The 8121-nt window shown below is 43.7% G+C and overlaps 1 non-coding gene across 1 annotated transcript; it reads left to right on the top strand.

Annotated features, from left to right (window-relative positions):
* Positions 1 to 3167: 3167 nt before the first annotated feature.
* Positions 3168 to 3274, top strand: LOC126163347 (U6 spliceosomal RNA). The gene has a single exon (XR_007535235.1). It is a non-coding gene; the product is annotated as a U6 spliceosomal RNA (small nuclear RNA).
* Positions 3275 to 8121: the final 4847 nt, after the last annotated feature.

Here is an 8121-nt window from a genome sequence, read left to right on the forward strand (position 1 = left end):
ATGGGATATAATGGAGAAAGTGTGAGCAGCCGACCAGGGTGGTCGAGCGGTTCTAGGCGCTACAGTCTGGAAACGCGTGACCGCTACGGTCGCAGGTTCGAATCCTGCCTCGGGCATGGATGTGTGTGATGTCCTTAGGTTAATTAGGTTTAAGTAGTTCTAAGTTCTAGGGGACTGATGACCTCAGAAGTTAAGCCCCATAGTGCTCAGAGCCATTTTCAGTGTGAGCAGGAAATCCTGCAACTGAAATCTTTTCGCAATAACGGCTGGCTGCAGAGGCAGCGTGGCGGCAGCGGACTTCCAACGACTTATTCAGTCCATGCCACGTTGAGTTGCTGCATTACACAAGACCAAAGGATGTTCGACGCGGTACTGGGAGGTATCGCATGACTTCTGTCACCCCAGTGTAAAATAATGTGCCTTCTCTCTCTGCTCGAAGGAGTTTACCTGAGAGAACTTTATCTCAGTTCTGTATAGTCTCTTATTGCGTCTCGAGCAGGAGAGAAACTGCTATGTCCAACACCATTGCCTAAGACAGGAAAACCATACATCACGTAGTAAGTTAACGCCGTTCGTCAAAGTCTCCATTGCATGATCAAACACTTTGTTGTTAATATGCAGGAAATATAAAGTTTCTGCTGGCGATTAACGAATAAGAAATACAGGGTGAGCATTAATACAAGGTGCAATTTAAACTGTCGTGCAGTTTACGCACCTGCATTTCCCTATGCAGGAGATGGATTTCAGTAAATCTTGTCGGCATGAAAATTTTAATAATTAACAGATGTACCTGGGTGGCCAAGATTACTGTTTCTATTATTGCCGTGAATCCCACTGACACCTTGACAGCATATATTCAAAGCGTTGTGAGCTCCATACCAAGAAACACAGGTGCAGCAAAACGTTTCTTTTACTGCAAATGTTATGAATTATTTGTATGTGAAAGACAATAACATTATTTAGATAAGTATATTTGTTCGCAAAACACATGAGGAGGAGACTAATCAAAAGTTGTAGTCCGCATAAAAACTCTCTTTTTACAATAATTTATTACGTCAAGATCACCTAACTAATACCATATTCACATTATCAGTTTCGTCAATTTACTTACATCTTCAGATATCCTTATTAATCCTCAAACAGCTTTGAAATTATGTATGAAAATTCAAGTTATTTACTCTAATAGAAATGAAATGGTACAAATATTATGACAATAACTATACATCGTGTCATCACATGGTAAGAGAGACTGTAGTCTCCTTTTACCATGTGACGACATAATGTGTATGGGATTGACATGTTTTACACCATTTCATGATGTTCAGAATGAACTATTTCCAGAATGAGATTTTCACTCTTCAGCGGAGTGTACACTAATATGAAACTTCAAATGGTTCAAATGGCTCTGAGCACTATGGGACTTAACATCTGTGGTCATAAGTCCCCTAGAACTTAGAACTACTTAAACCTAACTAACCTAAGGACATCACACACATCCATGCCCGAGGCAAATATGAAACTTCCTGGCAGATTAAAACTGAGTGCCGGACCGAGACTCGAACTAGGAACCTTTGCCTTTCGCGGCAAAGTGCTCTACCAACATTTTTTTTTCCTAATTTTGTTCGCTTTTGTTCGTTGTATCTGTTCGGGACGGTCGTCGTACGACATCCGATTAAGTTCGTTGATGATCGATGAACTCAGTTTTTTTATTACAGAGGGTACGTAACCCTCTGAACGAACACGCTGAGCTATCATGCCGGTACCAAATGAGCTACCCAAGTACGACTCACGCCCCGTCGTCACAGCTTTACTTCTGTCAGTACCTCGTCTCCTACCTTCCAAACTTTAAAGAAGCTCTCCTGCGAACCATGCAGAACTAGCATTCCTGAAAGAAAGGATATTGCGGAGACATGGCTTAGCCACAGCCTGGGGGATGTTACCAGAATGAGATTTTCACTCTGCAGCCGAGTGTGCGCTGATATGAAACTTCCTGGCAGATTAAAACTGTGTGCCGGACCGAGACTTGAACTCGGGACCTGGTTCGCAGGAGAGCTTCTTGAAAGTTTGGAAGGTAGGAGACGAGGTACTGGCAGAAGTAAAGCTGTGAGGACGGTGCGTGAGTCGTGCTTGGGTAGCTCAGTTAGTACAGCACTTGCCCGCGGAAGGCAAAGGTCTCGACTTCGAGTCTCGGTCCGGCGCACAGTTTTAGTCTGCCAGGAAGTTTCAGTATGAACTGTTACATATAATGACAAATCTGTTAGCGGATGAACTAGCACAGCTGATGATAGCAATAAATTCCGAAAATGGTAATATGAATGTGGTAGTAACTAGGCGATCTTCACGTAATACATTATTTGTTACGTGCGATTTGACGAACAGTTGATGTATGAAATACCATTCCAAATTATTCGCTGAATACGAATTTCATGACATTGCAATGGGTATCGATGCGTTACCAAGTTGTGATACATGAAAATTTGTACTGGACCGGGACTCGAACCCGTATCTCCTACTAATCTCGAGCGGTCGCCTTAACCACTTCAGCTATCCGTGCACGCTCTCTGGCCTGATCCAAACCTCCATATGTCACAGTCCAAATATCGCGGCCTTATCTACATCTTCGTTTAAACTCGCAACATTACTTGATTCCAGCTTAGGGAGAATGACACAATCACAAGGATTCAAGACCATTTCTATCGTCGTATGTCTCATCTCGGCTTATTAAAATTAAATATGATTTGGCGATCAGCAACTGTATGGAATATTATTCCAGATTATTCCCAGTAAGAGAATTTCATGACATCGGCTGCTATGGCAATAGATGTATTGCTCTACTGTGATGCTGTCTATGGAAAATTGTGCTGGACAGGAACTAAATCCCAGATTTCCCGTTAATAGCAGCTGACGTCATGAAATTCGCATTCGGTAAATAATCTGGAATAATGTTTCATACAGCTGCTGATCGTCGAATTACATGTGAGTTTCCTAAACTTAGGCGAGGCATACTACGATAGAAATGGGCTTCACTCCTTATGATGGTGTCGTTCTCCCTAAGCGAGTATCAAGAAATGATGTGAGCTTAACGAGAGACGTATATAAGAGTACGATATAAGGAAGTGGACTGTTACTTACGGACGTTTGGACCTGGCCGGGGAGAGTGCGTGGTCGTACTCGCTTTGGCAGTACACTCACTAAAACTGGAACGATACAGAGAAGTTTAGCATGGTGTCTGCGCAAGGATGACACGCAAAATCGTGAAGCGGTAAAAAAAGAAAAAAATGGTTAAGGGTGCGATCGCGATCAATGGAAATCCAGTCCTGGTCTGGCACAAATTTTCACACGTGGCTGCAGCGTAATATATCTATACCCATTGCAGCTGTCATAAAATTCGCATTCAGCGAAAACTTCGGAATAATAAATTATTATGTAAACATTTATAATGTTGTATGCCTCTATTTGACAATATGTCGATTCTTAAAAGAACTTCACTTGTATTCCTGATGGCGGCGGTTCACGTTCCCATCCGACCATACAGATTTAGGTTTTCACGATTTTCTTAAATCGCTTAAGGTGGATGTTACGAGGTTTCTTTGAGAAGACGCAGCTGATTTCCCTCTTCATCCTTCTTATCTACTAGGGAGACTGCCTACACAAGCTTGTCCGTCCTCTTTCAGAATACTGCAGCGCGGTGCGGGGTCCTTACCAGATCGGATTGACGGAGTACATCGAAAAAATTCAAAGAAGGGCAGCATGTTTTGTATAATAGGGGAGAGAGTGTAAATGAAATGATACAGGATTTTGGATGGGCGTTTTTCGTTGCGGAGGAATCTTCTCACGAAATTCCATTCACCCCTTTCCCCTCCTAGAGCGAAAATATTTTGCTTACGTCGACCTTCATAGGGAGAAATCAGAGTTCGTACGAAAAGATGCAGATGTTCGTTCTTTCCGCGTGCTTTACGAGATTAGAATAATAGAGAATTGTGAAGGTGGTTCGATGAACCGTCTGTCAGGAGATTACACGTGATTTGCAGAGTATCGGTGTAGATGTAGATCTAGATTTTTTCCCAGTCTAAGTTTCTGTTCCGACTCTAATGTTGTCGTTGACGACGGAACGTTAAACTCTAATCTTTCTCCCTTCTTTTTTTCTTTGTCTCGTTATACGTCTCTCTGTCTCCTTCTGACAACACTCACAAAGCGCAAGAACGTTGTCGTTCTTTTTCGTTGCTGACAGAAGTACGCTTTTCTGGATTCAGTAAAAATCTATATACATCTACTCCTACACGCATTTTCCGCAAGCCACCGTACGTTGCATAGCGGAGTGTACCCTGTACTACTTGTAGTTATTTGCTTTCCGGTTCCACTCCCACATAGAACGAGGCAAAAATGACTATCTATATGTCTCCGTATATGTCCTAATTTCTCGTATCCTCCTTTGTGGTTCTTACGTGAAATGTAGGTTTGTGCCAATAGTATCGTTCTGCAGTCAGCTTCAAATACCACTTCTCTAAACTTTCGGAATAGTGTTCATCGAAAATATCATAGCCTTTCCTCCAAGGATTCCCAATAACATTCTGTGACTCGCAACGTTTGTGTGATAGCCACTTGTGCCTCTGCACAGAAACTGTACGTAAGGCGGAGTCAGCGGCGATGTCGACCCACGGAGTTCGCGCAGCTCCACCCACGCGGCATTCGCGAGTGCTCGCTACCATTGTTCACGGCTCTCCATGCTGCCAGCCCGCACATCACATCTCATTTTTATTACAGTGTCACGTGCGGCCACAATAAATCTGTCAGCCACAAGCCGCACGGGCGCAGAAGCCTCATGAATATTCACAACAACGCTCATCATCGAACCTCTAGATATATGGCGACTGTTCAGTAAGAGGAAGTGAGGTCGAGAGAGATGCAATAATACTGTTGATGGGCTCTAAAACGCAAGGGAGGCGCCCACGTAAACAAATAACAAGCAGCAGGCTTAGCTACAGTTGGGGTGCGTGGGGAATGGAAGGGGTGGGTAAGGAAGCAGGGGGAGTCATGGGGTCAAGACTCCCAAGCTTTTTTTGGACAAGTGTTTTTACGTATGAAGTGGGTTCAAAAATTGGTGAGATTTTCTGTTTTTTTCTGGAAAGAATTTTATTTATTTGTCTACATTACGACTAGGTCTCTTTTTTTACCACGATTGATGTACTTAGTCTTTGTTTCATTTATAGAAAGGCTTCTGGGTCCTGTGGCTTCTTTCAGCTCACATACTGTCCTCTCTAGTGATACCTTTCTTCTGCTGATAATTGCTACATCATCAGTATGTGCGCATATCGAGTCGACTTTGTGCCTATGCAACCAGATATACGAGTAAGAAGCTTCCGCAGGGCTGCTTCAAGAGTGAGATTTAAAAGCATTGTAGAAAGAGCGTCTCCTTATCTGACTCTCTTACTAATGCTAAACCAATTGCTCAGTTCTCCATCCACTCGCACTGCAGAATTGGAACCAGCCAATGCTGCTTCAATAAGTGAGACATACTTCGATGGTGTACCACGTAGCAGCAAATAGTTTACCATTTGTGATCTATCGAGACTTTCAAAGGCCTGCTTGAAGTCTTCGTAGATGCTATGAAGCTCAATGTTATACTCATATGCCTATTCATGTATTTGCCTCAACAAAAATATCTGGTGTGTTGTTGATCTATTAGGCCGAAATCCACACTGATACTTTTCTGCGTGCGGTGCTGACCTTTTGTAGATAATACTAGAGAAGCTCTTATAGCTTACATTCAGCAAGGTAATTCCTCGATCATTTGAACAGCAGGTCTTGTCTCCTTTCTTGTGTATTGGTTGGATTACATCTAGAGTCCATTCTTCTGGGGTTCTTTCCTGATTGCATATCAATAAGTTTGTGGATCCGCTTATGAAGTTCAGTTCCCCCATTTTTTAGCAGTTTGGCAGTTGTTACTGAGCTGTACAGCCTCATACAAGGAGCTGTCATCGTAAGAATTATAAAAAGTAGAAGAATAATCTAGCTTGGGCATGGCCTCAGCGAGGATACAGGAAGAACAAGTAAAAAGTATTTTGAATGGAGGCGAACCGGAAGAAGACAGAGAGGAAGGCCACGAAGACGGTGGATAGATGATGTGGAACAAGATATAAAATCTCTCAGAATCTGAGGATGGCGGAGAGCCGCGCTGGAGAGGGCAGAATCGAGGAAACTTGATGAGGCGAAAACCCACACAGGGTTGTAATGCCATCAGAAGAAGAAAAAGACGATTGATGTAGTTACGTATTTTAGGGTTAATAATTTTCAAAGTGCCTAACTTCAATTTTTATTTATACTGTCCATGCACATTAATGTGTCTATCTGTGCCTGAATCACCACCTTTTGCGGAGCGGGACGTGCAGGAAGAGTGTCAATGAGGTTGTGGCATGTACCGACGAAGATGTGGAGCCACGCCGACTTCAGTGCTGTGGCCAGATGCGCTAGGTTTCTCGGTTGAATATCCATAGTGTGAAGAGCCTGGTCGAGGGGGAGTCTCGATTATGTTCAAATCCGGGGAGTTTGGTGGCTGCAAAGTCATCGTGTTGCTCTTCGAACTGCCCACGCATACTGAGAACTGTGTGACACATCACATTATCCTGCTGGTAGAGGCCATCGTGCAGAGAAAAAACAAGTACAGATGCATACTTGTGTGGGTCCATTGTGCCTTCCAGAATGAAGACATCGTCCAGGGAATGCCACGAAAAGATTCCTCAGAACATAACGCTCCCTCCTCCGGCCTGGACCCTGTGGCAGGGTCTTTGCTTCCAGACGTTTCGCGACAGACAAATATCCAAAATGTGATTCTTCTGAAGGAGCCACCTGTCGCCATTCAGTGGACGTCCAGCTGCGGTATCGGCGCGCAAATTCCAGGCTTCTTCGCCGATGAACCATGGGTGCACCATGGGTGCACCATGGGTGCATGAACCAGGTGCTCGTTCACCCCTGTCATCTGTGATCCGTGGCAGAACAGGGAATCAGTGATCATAAGGCCGTTGCAGCATCCCTGAATGTGGAAGTAAATAGGAATATAAAAAAGGGAGGAAGGTTTATCTGTTTAGCAAGAGTAATAGAAGGCTGATTTCAGACTACCTAACAGATCAAAACGAAAATTTCTGTTCCGACACTGACAATGTTGAGTGTTTATGGAAAAAGTTCAAGGCAATCGTAAAATGCGTTTTAGACAGGTACGTGCCGAGTAAAACTGTGAGGGACAGGAAAAACCCACCGTGGTTCAACAACAAGGATAGGAAACTACTATGAAAGCAAAGAGAGCTTCACTGCAAATTTAAACGCAGCCAAAACCTCTTAGACAAACAGAAGCTAAACAATGTCAAAGTTAGCCTTAGGAGGGCCATGCGTGAAACGTTCAGTGAATTCGAAAGTAAAATTGTATGTACCGACTTGACAGAAAATCCTAGGAAGTTCTGGTCTTACGTTAAATCAGTAAGTGGCTCGAAACAGCATATCCAGACACTCTGGGATGGATGATGATGGCATTGAAACAGAGGATGACACGCGTAAAGCTGAAATACTAAACACCTTTTTCCAAAGCTGTTTCACAGAGGAAGACCGCACTGCAGTTCCTTCTCTAAATCCTCGCACGAACGAAAAAAATGGCTGACATCGAAATAAGTGTCCAAGGAACAGAAAAGCAACTGGAATCGCTCAACAGAGGAAAGTCCACTGGATCTGACGGGATACCAATTCGATTCTACACAGAGTACGCGAAACAACTTGCCCCCCTTCTAACAGCCGTGTACCGCAAGTCCCTAGAGGAACGGAAGGTTCCAAATGATTGGAAAAGAGCACAGGTAGTCCCAGTCTTCAAGAAGGGTCGTCGAGCAGATGCGCAAAACTATAGACCTATATCTCTGACGTCGATCTGTTGTAGAATTTTAGAACATGTTTTTTGCTCGCGTATCATGTCGTTTCTGGAAACCCAGAATCTACCCTGTAGGAATCAATATGGATTCCGGAAGCAGCGATCGTGTGAGACCCAACTCGCTTTATTTGTTCATGAGACCCAGAAAATATTAGATACAGGCTCCCAGGTATATGCCATTTTCCTTGACTTCCGGAAGGCGTTCGATACAG

This window comes from Schistocerca cancellata, chromosome 2 (assembly GCF_023864275.1).
Source record: "Schistocerca cancellata isolate TAMUIC-IGC-003103 chromosome 2, iqSchCanc2.1, whole genome shotgun sequence".
NCBI classification, from domain to species: Eukaryota; Metazoa; Arthropoda; class Insecta; order Orthoptera; family Acrididae; genus Schistocerca; species Schistocerca cancellata.